Here is a 9,524-nt window from a genome sequence, read left to right on the forward strand (position 1 = left end):
TTCTTCTGAAATGCATCGGATTAGGGCACAGTGCCTTGTTAGCGCAGTAGGCAGCGCGTCAGTCTCATAATCTAAAGGTCGTGAGTTCGATCCTCACACAGGGCAAGGCTTTTAAAACCCGCAGTGAATCAAATGTTTGACGCCTATTACAAAACTAGCAACTCAACAATGATTCCGCCCGGGCTCGAACCGGGGACCTTGCGCGTGTGAAGCGCACGTGATAACCGCTACACTACGGAATCCAATGAATTTTGGAACCGATAACGAAGGAAAGCAATACAAGGCTAAAATAGCTAGAGAAAAAAGCAAAAACATGTCGCTTGTTAGTTGCCAGATTCCGTAGTGTAGTGCTTATCACGTGCGCTTTACATGCGCAAGGTCCCCGGTTCGAGCCCGGGCGGAATCATTGATGTTTCCGCGAAGCGAACCTCGGAAGAGCCTCTGTAGGTTCCATGGTGTAATGGTTAGCACTCAGGACTCTGAATCTTGCGATCCGAGTTCAAGTCTCGGTGGAACCTGGGCCGTTATTTGTGCCTCGGAAGCACCTATTGGGCGTTTGGAAGCAACGGCACTTCAAATATTTTAGTCATTTGCAAGAAGACATTGTAATAACAAGGTTCTTCTGAAATGCATCGGATTAGGGCACAGTGCCTTGTTAGCGGAGTAGGCAGTGTGTCAGTCTCATAATCTGAAGGTCGTGAGTTCGATCCTCACACAGGGCAAGGCTTTTAAAAGCCGCAGTGAATCAAATGTTTGACGCCTATTACAAAACTAGCAACTCAACAATGATTCCGCCCGGGCTCGAACCGGGGACCTTGCGCGTGTGAAGCGCACGTGATAACTGCTACATTACGGAATCCAATGAATTTTGGAACCTATGACGAAGGAAAGCAATACAAGGCTAAAATAGCTAGAGAAAAAAGCAAAAACATGTCGCTTTTTAGTTGCCAGATTCCGTAGTGTACTGGTTATCACGTACGCTTAACACGCGCAAGGTCCCCGGTTCGAGCCCAGGCGGAATCCTTGATGTTTCCGAGAAGCGAACCTCGGAAGAGCCTCTGTAGGTTCCATGGTGTAATGGTTATCACTCAGGATTCTGAATCCTGCGATCCGAGTTCAAGTCTCGGTGGAACCTGTGCCGTTATTTGTGCCTCGGAAGCACCTATTGGGCGTCTGGAAGCAACGGCACTTCAAATATTTTAGTCATTTGCAAGAAGACATTGTAATAACAACGTTCTTCTGAAATGCATCGGATTAGGGCACAGTGCCTTGTTAGCGCAGTAGGCAGCGCGTCAGTCTCATAATCTGAAGGTCGTGAGTTCAATCCTCACACAGGGCAAGGCTTTTAAAAGCCGCAGTGAATCAAATGTTTGACGCCTATTACAAAACTAGCAACTCAACAATGATTCCGCCCGGGCTCGAACCGGGGACCTTGCGCGTGTGAAGCGCACGTGATAACCGCTACACTACGGAATCCAATGAATTTTGTAACCTATGACGAAGGAAAGCAATACAAGGCTAAAATAGCTAGAGAAAAAAGCAAAAACATGTCGCTTGTTAGTTGACAGATTCCGTAGTGTAGTGGTTATCACGTGCGCTTTACACGCGCAAGGTCCCCGGTTCGAGCCCGGGCGGAATCATTGATGTTTCCGCGAACGAACCTCGGAAGTGCCTCTGTAGGTTCCATGGTGTAATGGTTATCACTCAGGACTCTGAATCCTGCGGTCCGAGTTCAAGTCTCGGTGGAACCTGTGCCGTTATTTGTGCCTCGGAAGCACCTATTGGGCGTTTGGAAGCAACGGCACTTCAAATATTTTAGTCATTTGCAAGAAGACATTGTAATAACAACGTTCTTCTGAAATGCATCGGATTAGGGCACAGTGCCTTGTTAGCGCAGTAGGCAGCGCGTCAGTCTCATAATCTGAAGGTCGTGAGTTCGATCCTCACACAGGGCAAGGCTTTTAAAACCCGCAGTGAATCAAATGTTTGACGCCTATTACAAAACTAGCAACTCAACAATGATTCCGCCCGGGCTCGAACCGGGGACCTTGCGCGTGTGAAGCGCACGTGATAACCGCTACACTACGGAATCCAATGAATTTTGGAACCGATGACAAAGGAAAGCAATACAAGGCTAAAATAGCTAGAGAAAAAAGCAAAAACATGTCGCTTGTTAGTTGACAGATTCCGTAGTGTAGTGGTTATCACGTGCGCTTTACACGCGCAAGGTCCCCGGTTCGAGCCCGGGCGGAATCATTGATGTTTCCGCGAACGAACCTCGGAAGTGCCTCTGTAGGTTCCATGGTGTAATGGTTAGCACTCAGGACTCTGAATCCTGCGGTCCGAGTTCAAGTCTCGGTGGAACCTGTGCCGTTATTTGTGCCTCGGAAGCACCTATTGGGCGTTTGGAAGCAACGGCACTTCAAATATTTTAGTCATTTGCATGAAGACATTGTAATAACAACGTTCTTCTGAAATGCATCGGATTAGGGCACAGTGCCTTGTTAGCGCAGTAGGCAGCGCGTCAGTTTCATAATCTGAAGGTCGTCAGTTCGATCCTCACACAGTGCAAGGCTTTTAAACGCCGCAGTGAATCAAATATTTGACGCCTATTACAAAACTAGCAACTCAACAATGATTTCGCCTGGGCTCGAACCGTGGACCTTGCGCGTGAGAAGCGCACGTGATAACCGCTACACTACGGAATCCAATGAATTTTGGAACCGATGACGAAGGAAAGCAATACAAGGCTAAAATAGCTAGAGAAAAAAGCAAAAACATGTCGCTTGTTAGTTGCCAGATTCCGTAGTGTAGTGGTTATCACGTGCGCTTTACACGCGCACGGTCCCCGGTTCGAGCCCGGGCGGAATCATTGATGTTTCCGCGAAGCGAACCTCGGAAGAGCCTCTGTAGGTTCCATGGTGTATTGGTTAGCACTCAGGACTCTGAATCCTGCGATCCGAGTTCAAGTCTCGGTGGAACCTGGGCCGTTATTTGTGCCTCGGAAGCACCTATTGGGCGTTTGAAAGCAACGGCACTTCAAATTTTTTAGTCATTTGCAAGAAGACATTGTAATAACAACGTTCTTCTGAAATGCATCGGATTAGGGCACAGTGCCTTGTTAGCGCAGTAGGCAGCGCGTCAGTCTCATAATCTAAAGGTCGTGAGTTCGATCCTCACACAGAGCAAGGCTTTTTAAAGCCGCAGTGAATCAAATGTTTGACGCCTATTACAAAACTAGCAACTCAACAATGATTCCGCCCGGGCTCGAACCGGGGACCTTGCGCGTGTGAAGCGCACGTGATAACTGCTACATTACGGAATCCAATGAATTTTGGAACCTATGACGAAGGAAAGCAATACAAGGCTAAAATAGCTAGAGAAAAAAGCAAAAACATGTCGCTTTTTAGTTGCCAGATTCCGTAGTGTACTGGTTATCACGTACGCTTAACACGCGCAAGGTCCCCGGTTCGAGCCCAGGCGGAATCCTTGATGTTTCCGAGAAGCGAACCTCGGAAGAGCCTCTGTAGGTTCCATGGTGTAATGATTATCACTCAGGACTCTGAATCCTGCGATCCGAGTTCAAGTCTCGGTGGAACCTGTGCCGTTATTTGTGCCTCGGAAGCACCTATTGGGCGTGTGGAAGCAACGGCACTTCAAATATTTTAGTCATTTGCAAGAAGACATTGTAATAACAACGTTCTTCTGAAATGCATCGGATTAGGGCACAGTGCCTTGTTAGCGCAGTAGGCAGCGCGTCAGTCTCATAATTTGAAGGTCTTGAGTCCGATCCTCACACAGGGCAAGGCTTTTAAAAGCCGCAGTGAATCAAATGTTTGACGCCTATTACAAAACTAGCAACTCAACAATGATTTCGCCTGGGCTCGAACCGTGGACCTTGCGCGTGTGAAGCGCACGTGATAACCGCTACACTACGGAATCCAATGAATTTTGGAACCGATGACGAAGGAAAGCAATACAAGGCTAAAATAGCTGGAGAAAAAAGCAAAAACATGTCGCTTGTTAGTTGCCAGATTCCGTAGTGTAGTGGTTATCACGTGCGCTTTACACGCGCACGGTCCCCGGTTCGAGCCCGGGCGGAATCATTGATGTTTCCGCGAAGCGAACCTCGGAAGAGCCTCTGTAGGTTCCATGGTGTATTGGTTAGCACTCAGGACTCTGAATCCTGCGATCCGAGTTCAAGTCTCGGTGGAACCTGGGCCGTTATTTGTGCCTCGGAAGCACCTATTGGGCGTTTGAAAGCAACGGCACTTCAAATTTTTTAGTCATTTGCAAGAAGACATTGTAATAACAACGTTCTTCTGAAATGCATCGGATTAGGGCACAGTGCCTTGTTAGCGCAGTAGGCAGCGCGTCAGTCTCATAATCTAAAGGTCGTGAGTTCGATCCTCACACAGAGCAAGGCTTTTTAAAGCCGCAGTGAATCAAATGTTTGACGCCTATTACAAAACTAGCAACTCAACAATGATTCCGCCCGGGCTCGAACCGGGGACCTTGCGCGTGTGAAGCGCACGTGATAACTGCTACATTACGGAATCCAATGAATTTTGGAACCTATGACGAAGGAAAGCAATACAAGGCTAAAATAGCTAGAGAAAAAAGCAAAAACATGTCGCTTTTTAGTTGCCAGATTCCGTAGTGTACTGGTTATCACGTACGCTTAACACGCGCAAGGTCCCCGGTTCGAGCCCAGGCGGAATCCTTGATGTTTCCGAGAAGCGAACCTCGGAAGAGCCTCTGTAGGTTCCATGGTGTAATGATTATCACTCAGGACTCTGAATCCTGCGATCCGAGTTCAAGTCTCGGTGGAACCTGTGCCGTTATTTGTGCCTCGGAAGCACCTATTGGGCGTGTGGAAGCAACGGCACTTCAAATATTTTAGTCATTTGCAAGAAGACATTGTAATAACAACGTTCTTCTGAAATGCATCGGATTAGGGCACAGTGCCTTGTTAGCGCAGTAGGCAGCGCGTCAGTCTCATAATTTGAAGGTCTTGAGTCCGATCCTCACACAGGGCAAGGCTTTTAAAAGCCGCAGTGAATCAAATGTTTGACGCCTATTACAAAACTAGCAACTCAACAATGATTCCGCCCGGGCTCGAACCGGGGACCTTGCGCGTGTGAAGCGCACGTGATAACCGCTACACTACGGAATCCAATGAATTTTGGAACCTATGACGAAGGAAAGCAATACAAGGCTAAAATAGCTAGAGAAAAAAGCAAAAACATGTCGCTTTTTAGTTGCCAGATTCCGTAGTGTAGTGGTTATCACGTGCGCTTTACACGCGCAAGGTCCCCGGTTCGAGCCCGGGCGGAATCATTGATGTTTCCGCGAAGCGAACCTCGGAAGAGCCTCTGTAGGTTCCATGGTGTAATGGTTAGCACTCAGGACTCTTAATCCTGCGATCCGAGTTCAAGTCTCGGTGGAACCTGTGCCGTTATTTGTGCCTCGGAAGCACCTATTGGGCGTGTGGAAGCAACGGCACTTCAAATATTTTAGTCATTTGCAAGAAGACATTGTAATAACAACGTTCTTCTGAAATGCATCGGATTAGGGCACAGTGCCTTGTTAGCGCAGTAGGCAGCGCGTCAGTCTCATAATTTGAAGGTCTTGAGTCCGATCCTCACACAGGGCAAGGCTTTTAAAAGCCGCAGTGAATCAAATGTTTGACGCCTATTACAAAACTAGCAACTCAACAATGATTCCGCCCGGGCTCGAACCGGGGACCTTGCGCGTGTGAAGCGCACGTGATAACCGCTACACTACGGAATCCAATGAATTTTGGAACCTATGACGAAGGAAAGCAATACAAGGCTAAAATAGCTAGAGAAAAAAGCAAAAACATGTCGCTTTTTAGTTGCCAGATTCCGTAGTGTAGTGGTTATCACGTGCGCTTTACACGCGCAAGGTCCCCGGTTCGAGCCCGGGCGGAATCATTGATGTTTCCGCGAAGCGAACCTCGGAAGAGCCTCTGTAGGTTCCATGGTGTAATGGTTAGCACTCAGGACTCTTAATCCTGCGATCCGAGTTCAAGTCTCGGTGGAACCTGTGCCGTTATTTGTGCCTCGGAAGCATCTATTGGACGTTTGGAAGAAACGGCACTTGAAATATTTTAGTCATTTGCAAGAAGACATTGTAATAACAACGTTCTTCTGAAATGCATCGGATTAGGGCACAGTGCCTTGTTAGCGCAGTAGGCAGCGCGTCAGTCTCATAATCTGAAGGTCGTCAGTTCGATCCTCACACAGGGCAAGGCTTTTAAAAGCCGCAGTGAATCAAATGTTTGACGCCTATTACAAAACTAGCAACTCAACAATGATTCCGCCCGGGCTCGAACCGGGGACCTTGCGCGTGTGAAGCGCATGTGATAACCGCTACACTACGGAATCCAATGAATTTTGGAACCGATGACGAAGGAAAGCAATACAAGGCTAAAATAGCTAGAGAAAAAAGCAAAAACATGTCGCTTGTTAGTTGCCAGATTCCGTAGTGTAGTGGTTATCACGTGCGCTATACACGCGCAAGGTCCCCGGTTCGAGCCCGGGCGGAATCATTGATGTTTCCGCGAAGCGAACCTCGGAAGAGCCTCTGTAGGTTCCATGGTGTAATGGTTAGCAATCAAGACTCTGAATCCTGCGATCCGAGTTCAAGTCTCGGTGGAACCTGGGCCGTTATTTGTGCCTCGGAAGCACCTATTGGGCGTTTGGAAGCAACAGCACTTCAAATATTTTAGTCATTTGCAAGAAGACATTGTAATAACAACGTTCTTCTGAAATGCATCGGATTAGGGCACAGTGCCTTGTTAGCGCAGTAGGCAGCGGGTCAGTCTCATAATCTGAAGGTCGTGAGTTCGATCCTCACACAGGGCAAGGCTTTTAAAAGCCGCAGTGAATCAAATGTTTGACGCCTATTACAAAACTAGCAACTCAACAATGATTCCGCCCGGGCTCGAACAGGGGACCTTGCGCGTGTGAAGCGCACGAGATAACTGCTACATTACGGAATCCAATGAATTTTGGAACCTATGACGAAGGAAAGCAATACAAGGCTAAAATAGCTAGAGAAAAAAGCAAAAACATGTCGCTTTTTAGTTGCCAGATTCCGTAGTGTACTGGTTATCACGTGCGCTTAACAGGCGCAAGGTCCCCGGTTCGAGCCCAGGCGGAATCATTGATGTTTCCGAGAAGCGAACCTCGGAAGAGCCTCTGTAGGTTCCATGGTGTAATGGTTATCACTCAGGACTCTGAATCCTGCGATCCGAATCCAAGTCTCGGTGGAACCTGTGCCGTTATTTGTGCCTGGAAAGCACCTATTGGGCGTGTGGAAGCAACGGCACTTCAAATATTTTAGTCATTTGCAAGAAGACATTGTAATAACAACGTTCTTCTGAAATGCATCGGATTAGGGCACAGTGTCTTGTTAGCGCAGTAGGCAGCGCGTCAGTCTCATAATCTGAAGGTCGTGAGTTCGATCCTCACACAGGGCAAGGCTTTTAAAACCCGCAGTGAGTCAAATGTTTGAAGCCTATTACAAAACTAGCAACTCAACAATGATTCCGCCCGGGCTCGAACCTGGGACCTTGCGCGTGTGAAGCGCACGTGATAACCGCTACACTACCGAATCCAATGATTTTTGGAACCTATGACGAAGGAAAGCAATACAAGGTTAAAATAGCTACAGAAAAAAGCAAAAACATGTCGCTTGTTAGGTGCCAGATTCCGTTGTGTAGTGGTTATCACGTGCGCTTTACACGCGCAAGGTCCCCGGTTCGAGCCCGGGCGGAATCATTGATGTTTCCGCGAAGCGAACCTCGGAAGAGCCTCTGTAGGTTCCATGGTGTAATGGTTAGCACTCAGGACTCTGAATCCTGCGATCCGAGTTCAAGTCTCGGTGGAACCTGTGCCGTTATTTGTGCCTCGGAAGCACCTATTGGGCGTTTGGAAGCAACGGCACTTCAAATATTTTAGTCATTTGCAAGAAGACATTGTAATAACAACGTTCTTCTGAAATGCATCGGATTAGGGCACAGTGCCTTGTTAGCGCAGTAGGCAGCGCGTCAGTCTCATAATCTGATGGTCGTGAGTTCGATCCTCACACCGGGCAAGGCTTTTAAAAGCCGCAGTGAATCAAATTTTTGACGCCTATTACAAAACTAGCAACTCAACAATGATTTTGCCCGGGCTCGAACCGGGGACCTTGCGCGTGAGAAGCGCACGTGATAACCGCTACACTACGGAATCCAATGAATTTTGGAACCGATGACGAAGGAAAGCAATACAAGGCTAAAATAGCTAGAGAAAAAAGCAAAAACATGTCGCTTGTTAGTTGCCAGATTCCGTAGTGTAGTGCTTATCACGTGCGCTTTACACGCGCAAGGTCCCCGGTTCGAGACCGGGCGGAATCATTGATGTTTCCGCGAAGCGAACCTCGGAAGAACCTCTGTAGGTTCCATGGTGTAATGGTTAGCACTCAGGACTCTGAATCTTGCGATCCGAGTTCAAGTCTCGGTGGAACCTGGGCCGTTATTTGTGCTTCGGAAGCACCTATTGGGCGTTTGGAAGCAACGGCACTTCAAATATTTTAGTCATTTGCAAGAAGACATTGTAATAACAAGGTTCTTCTGAAATGCATCGGATTAGGGCACAGTGCCTTGTTAGCGCAGTAGGCAACGGGTCAGTCTCATAATCTGAAGGTCGTGAGTTCGATCCTCACACAGGGCAAGGCTTTTAAAAGCCGCAGTGAATCAAATGTTTGACGCCTATTACAAAACTAGCAACTCAACAATGATTCCGCCCGGGCTCGAACCGGGGACCTTGCGCGTGTGAAGCGCACGTGATAACCGCTACACTACAGAATCCAATGAATTTTGTAACCTATGACGAAGGAAAGCAATACAAGGCTAAAATAGCTAGAGAAAAAAGCAAAAACATGTCGCTTGTTAGTTGCCAGATTCCGTAGTGTAGTGGTTATCACGTGCGCTTAACACGCGCAAGGTCCCCGGTTCGAGCCCGGGCGGAATCATTGATGTTTCCGCGAAGCGAACCTCGGAAGAGCCTCTGTAGGTTCCATAGTGTAATGGTAGCACTCAGGACTCTGAATCTTGCGATCCTAGTTCAAGTCTCGGTGGATCCTCTGCCGTTAGTTGTGCCTCGGAAGCACCTATTGGGCGTTTGGAATCAACGGCACTTGAAATTGTTTAGTCATTTGCAAGATCCGAGTTCAAGTCTCTGTGGAACCTGTGCCGTTATTTGTGCTTTGGAAGCACTTATAGGGCGTTTGGAAGCAACGGCACTTTAAATTTTTAGTCATTTGCAAGAAGACATTGTAATAACAACGATCTTCTGAAATGCATCGCATTAGGGCAAAGTGCCTTGTTAGCGCAGTAGGCAGCGCGTCAGTCTCACAATCTGAAGGTCGTGAGTTCGATCCTCACACAGGGCAAGGCTTTTAAAAGCCGCAGTGAATCAAATGTTTGACGCCTATTACAAAACTAGCAACTCAAC

At 47.7% G+C, this 9,524-nt stretch overlaps 31 non-coding genes across 31 annotated transcripts; 23 read left to right on the plus strand and 8 right to left on the minus strand.

The window, feature by feature from the left end:
- Positions 1-169: 169 nt before the first annotated feature.
- Positions 170-242, minus strand: Trnav-cac (transfer RNA valine (anticodon CAC)). Its single transcript has one exon. It is a non-coding gene; the product is annotated as a tRNA-Val (tRNA).
- A 91-nt stretch (positions 243-333) lies between these two features.
- Positions 334-406, plus strand: Trnav-uac (transfer RNA valine (anticodon UAC)). The gene has a single exon. It is a non-coding gene; the product is annotated as a tRNA-Val (tRNA).
- A 40-nt stretch (positions 407-446) lies between these two features.
- On the plus strand, positions 447-518 carry Trnaq-cug (transfer RNA glutamine (anticodon CUG)). The gene has a single exon. It is a non-coding gene; the product is annotated as a tRNA-Gln (tRNA).
- A 545-nt stretch (positions 519-1,063) lies between these two features.
- On the plus strand, positions 1,064-1,135 carry Trnaq-cug (transfer RNA glutamine (anticodon CUG)). The gene has a single exon. It is a non-coding gene; the product is annotated as a tRNA-Gln (tRNA).
- A 268-nt stretch (positions 1,136-1,403) lies between these two features.
- On the minus strand, positions 1,404-1,476 carry Trnav-cac (transfer RNA valine (anticodon CAC)). Its single transcript has one exon. It is a non-coding gene; the product is annotated as a tRNA-Val (tRNA).
- Positions 1,477-1,567: 91 nt separating this feature from the next.
- Trnav-uac (transfer RNA valine (anticodon UAC)) lies at positions 1,568-1,640 on the plus strand. The gene has a single exon. It is a non-coding gene; the product is annotated as a tRNA-Val (tRNA).
- Positions 1,641-1,679: 39 nt separating this feature from the next.
- Positions 1,680-1,751, plus strand: Trnaq-cug (transfer RNA glutamine (anticodon CUG)). Its single transcript has one exon. It is a non-coding gene; the product is annotated as a tRNA-Gln (tRNA).
- Positions 1,752-1,882: 131 nt separating this feature from the next.
- Trnam-cau (transfer RNA methionine (anticodon CAU)) lies at positions 1,883-1,955 on the plus strand. Its single transcript has one exon. It is a non-coding gene; the product is annotated as a tRNA-Met (tRNA).
- Positions 1,956-2,019: 64 nt separating this feature from the next.
- On the minus strand, positions 2,020-2,092 carry Trnav-cac (transfer RNA valine (anticodon CAC)). The gene has a single exon. It is a non-coding gene; the product is annotated as a tRNA-Val (tRNA).
- Positions 2,093-2,183: 91 nt separating this feature from the next.
- Trnav-uac (transfer RNA valine (anticodon UAC)) lies at positions 2,184-2,256 on the plus strand. Its single transcript has one exon. It is a non-coding gene; the product is annotated as a tRNA-Val (tRNA).
- A 39-nt stretch (positions 2,257-2,295) lies between these two features.
- Trnaq-cug (transfer RNA glutamine (anticodon CUG)) lies at positions 2,296-2,367 on the plus strand. The gene has a single exon. It is a non-coding gene; the product is annotated as a tRNA-Gln (tRNA).
- Positions 2,368-2,799: 432 nt separating this feature from the next.
- Positions 2,800-2,872, plus strand: Trnav-uac (transfer RNA valine (anticodon UAC)). Its single transcript has one exon. It is a non-coding gene; the product is annotated as a tRNA-Val (tRNA).
- Positions 2,873-2,912: 40 nt separating this feature from the next.
- Trnaq-cug (transfer RNA glutamine (anticodon CUG)) lies at positions 2,913-2,984 on the plus strand. Its single transcript has one exon. It is a non-coding gene; the product is annotated as a tRNA-Gln (tRNA).
- Positions 2,985-4,033: 1,049 nt separating this feature from the next.
- Trnav-uac (transfer RNA valine (anticodon UAC)) lies at positions 4,034-4,106 on the plus strand. The gene has a single exon. It is a non-coding gene; the product is annotated as a tRNA-Val (tRNA).
- A 40-nt stretch (positions 4,107-4,146) lies between these two features.
- On the plus strand, positions 4,147-4,218 carry Trnaq-cug (transfer RNA glutamine (anticodon CUG)). The gene has a single exon. It is a non-coding gene; the product is annotated as a tRNA-Gln (tRNA).
- Positions 4,219-5,103: 885 nt separating this feature from the next.
- Positions 5,104-5,176, minus strand: Trnav-cac (transfer RNA valine (anticodon CAC)). The gene has a single exon. It is a non-coding gene; the product is annotated as a tRNA-Val (tRNA).
- A 91-nt stretch (positions 5,177-5,267) lies between these two features.
- Positions 5,268-5,340, plus strand: Trnav-uac (transfer RNA valine (anticodon UAC)). Its single transcript has one exon. It is a non-coding gene; the product is annotated as a tRNA-Val (tRNA).
- Positions 5,341-5,380: 40 nt separating this feature from the next.
- On the plus strand, positions 5,381-5,452 carry Trnak-cuu (transfer RNA lysine (anticodon CUU)). Its single transcript has one exon. It is a non-coding gene; the product is annotated as a tRNA-Lys (tRNA).
- Positions 5,453-5,720: 268 nt separating this feature from the next.
- Positions 5,721-5,793, minus strand: Trnav-cac (transfer RNA valine (anticodon CAC)). The gene has a single exon. It is a non-coding gene; the product is annotated as a tRNA-Val (tRNA).
- A 91-nt stretch (positions 5,794-5,884) lies between these two features.
- Trnav-uac (transfer RNA valine (anticodon UAC)) lies at positions 5,885-5,957 on the plus strand. Its single transcript has one exon. It is a non-coding gene; the product is annotated as a tRNA-Val (tRNA).
- Positions 5,958-5,997: 40 nt separating this feature from the next.
- Trnak-cuu (transfer RNA lysine (anticodon CUU)) lies at positions 5,998-6,069 on the plus strand. The gene has a single exon. It is a non-coding gene; the product is annotated as a tRNA-Lys (tRNA).
- A 268-nt stretch (positions 6,070-6,337) lies between these two features.
- On the minus strand, positions 6,338-6,410 carry Trnav-cac (transfer RNA valine (anticodon CAC)). Its single transcript has one exon. It is a non-coding gene; the product is annotated as a tRNA-Val (tRNA).
- A 91-nt stretch (positions 6,411-6,501) lies between these two features.
- Positions 6,502-6,574, plus strand: Trnav-uac (transfer RNA valine (anticodon UAC)). Its single transcript has one exon. It is a non-coding gene; the product is annotated as a tRNA-Val (tRNA).
- Positions 6,575-7,735: 1,161 nt separating this feature from the next.
- Positions 7,736-7,808, plus strand: Trnav-uac (transfer RNA valine (anticodon UAC)). The gene has a single exon. It is a non-coding gene; the product is annotated as a tRNA-Val (tRNA).
- A 40-nt stretch (positions 7,809-7,848) lies between these two features.
- Positions 7,849-7,920, plus strand: Trnaq-cug (transfer RNA glutamine (anticodon CUG)). The gene has a single exon. It is a non-coding gene; the product is annotated as a tRNA-Gln (tRNA).
- A 268-nt stretch (positions 7,921-8,188) lies between these two features.
- Trnae-cuc (transfer RNA glutamic acid (anticodon CUC)) lies at positions 8,189-8,261 on the minus strand. The gene has a single exon. It is a non-coding gene; the product is annotated as a tRNA-Glu (tRNA).
- A 91-nt stretch (positions 8,262-8,352) lies between these two features.
- Trnav-uac (transfer RNA valine (anticodon UAC)) lies at positions 8,353-8,425 on the plus strand. Its single transcript has one exon. It is a non-coding gene; the product is annotated as a tRNA-Val (tRNA).
- A 40-nt stretch (positions 8,426-8,465) lies between these two features.
- Positions 8,466-8,537, plus strand: Trnaq-cug (transfer RNA glutamine (anticodon CUG)). The gene has a single exon. It is a non-coding gene; the product is annotated as a tRNA-Gln (tRNA).
- A 268-nt stretch (positions 8,538-8,805) lies between these two features.
- On the minus strand, positions 8,806-8,878 carry Trnav-cac (transfer RNA valine (anticodon CAC)). Its single transcript has one exon. It is a non-coding gene; the product is annotated as a tRNA-Val (tRNA).
- A 91-nt stretch (positions 8,879-8,969) lies between these two features.
- On the plus strand, positions 8,970-9,042 carry Trnav-aac (transfer RNA valine (anticodon AAC)). Its single transcript has one exon. It is a non-coding gene; the product is annotated as a tRNA-Val (tRNA).
- A 347-nt stretch (positions 9,043-9,389) lies between these two features.
- Trnav-cac (transfer RNA valine (anticodon CAC)) lies at positions 9,390-9,462 on the plus strand. The gene has a single exon. It is a non-coding gene; the product is annotated as a tRNA-Val (tRNA).
- Positions 9,463-9,524: the final 62 nt, after the last annotated feature.

Source organism: Hydractinia symbiolongicarpus, chromosome 7 (genome assembly GCF_029227915.1).
Source record: "Hydractinia symbiolongicarpus strain clone_291-10 chromosome 7, HSymV2.1, whole genome shotgun sequence".
In the NCBI taxonomy this organism is placed as follows: domain Eukaryota; kingdom Metazoa; phylum Cnidaria; class Hydrozoa; order Anthoathecata; family Hydractiniidae; genus Hydractinia; species Hydractinia symbiolongicarpus.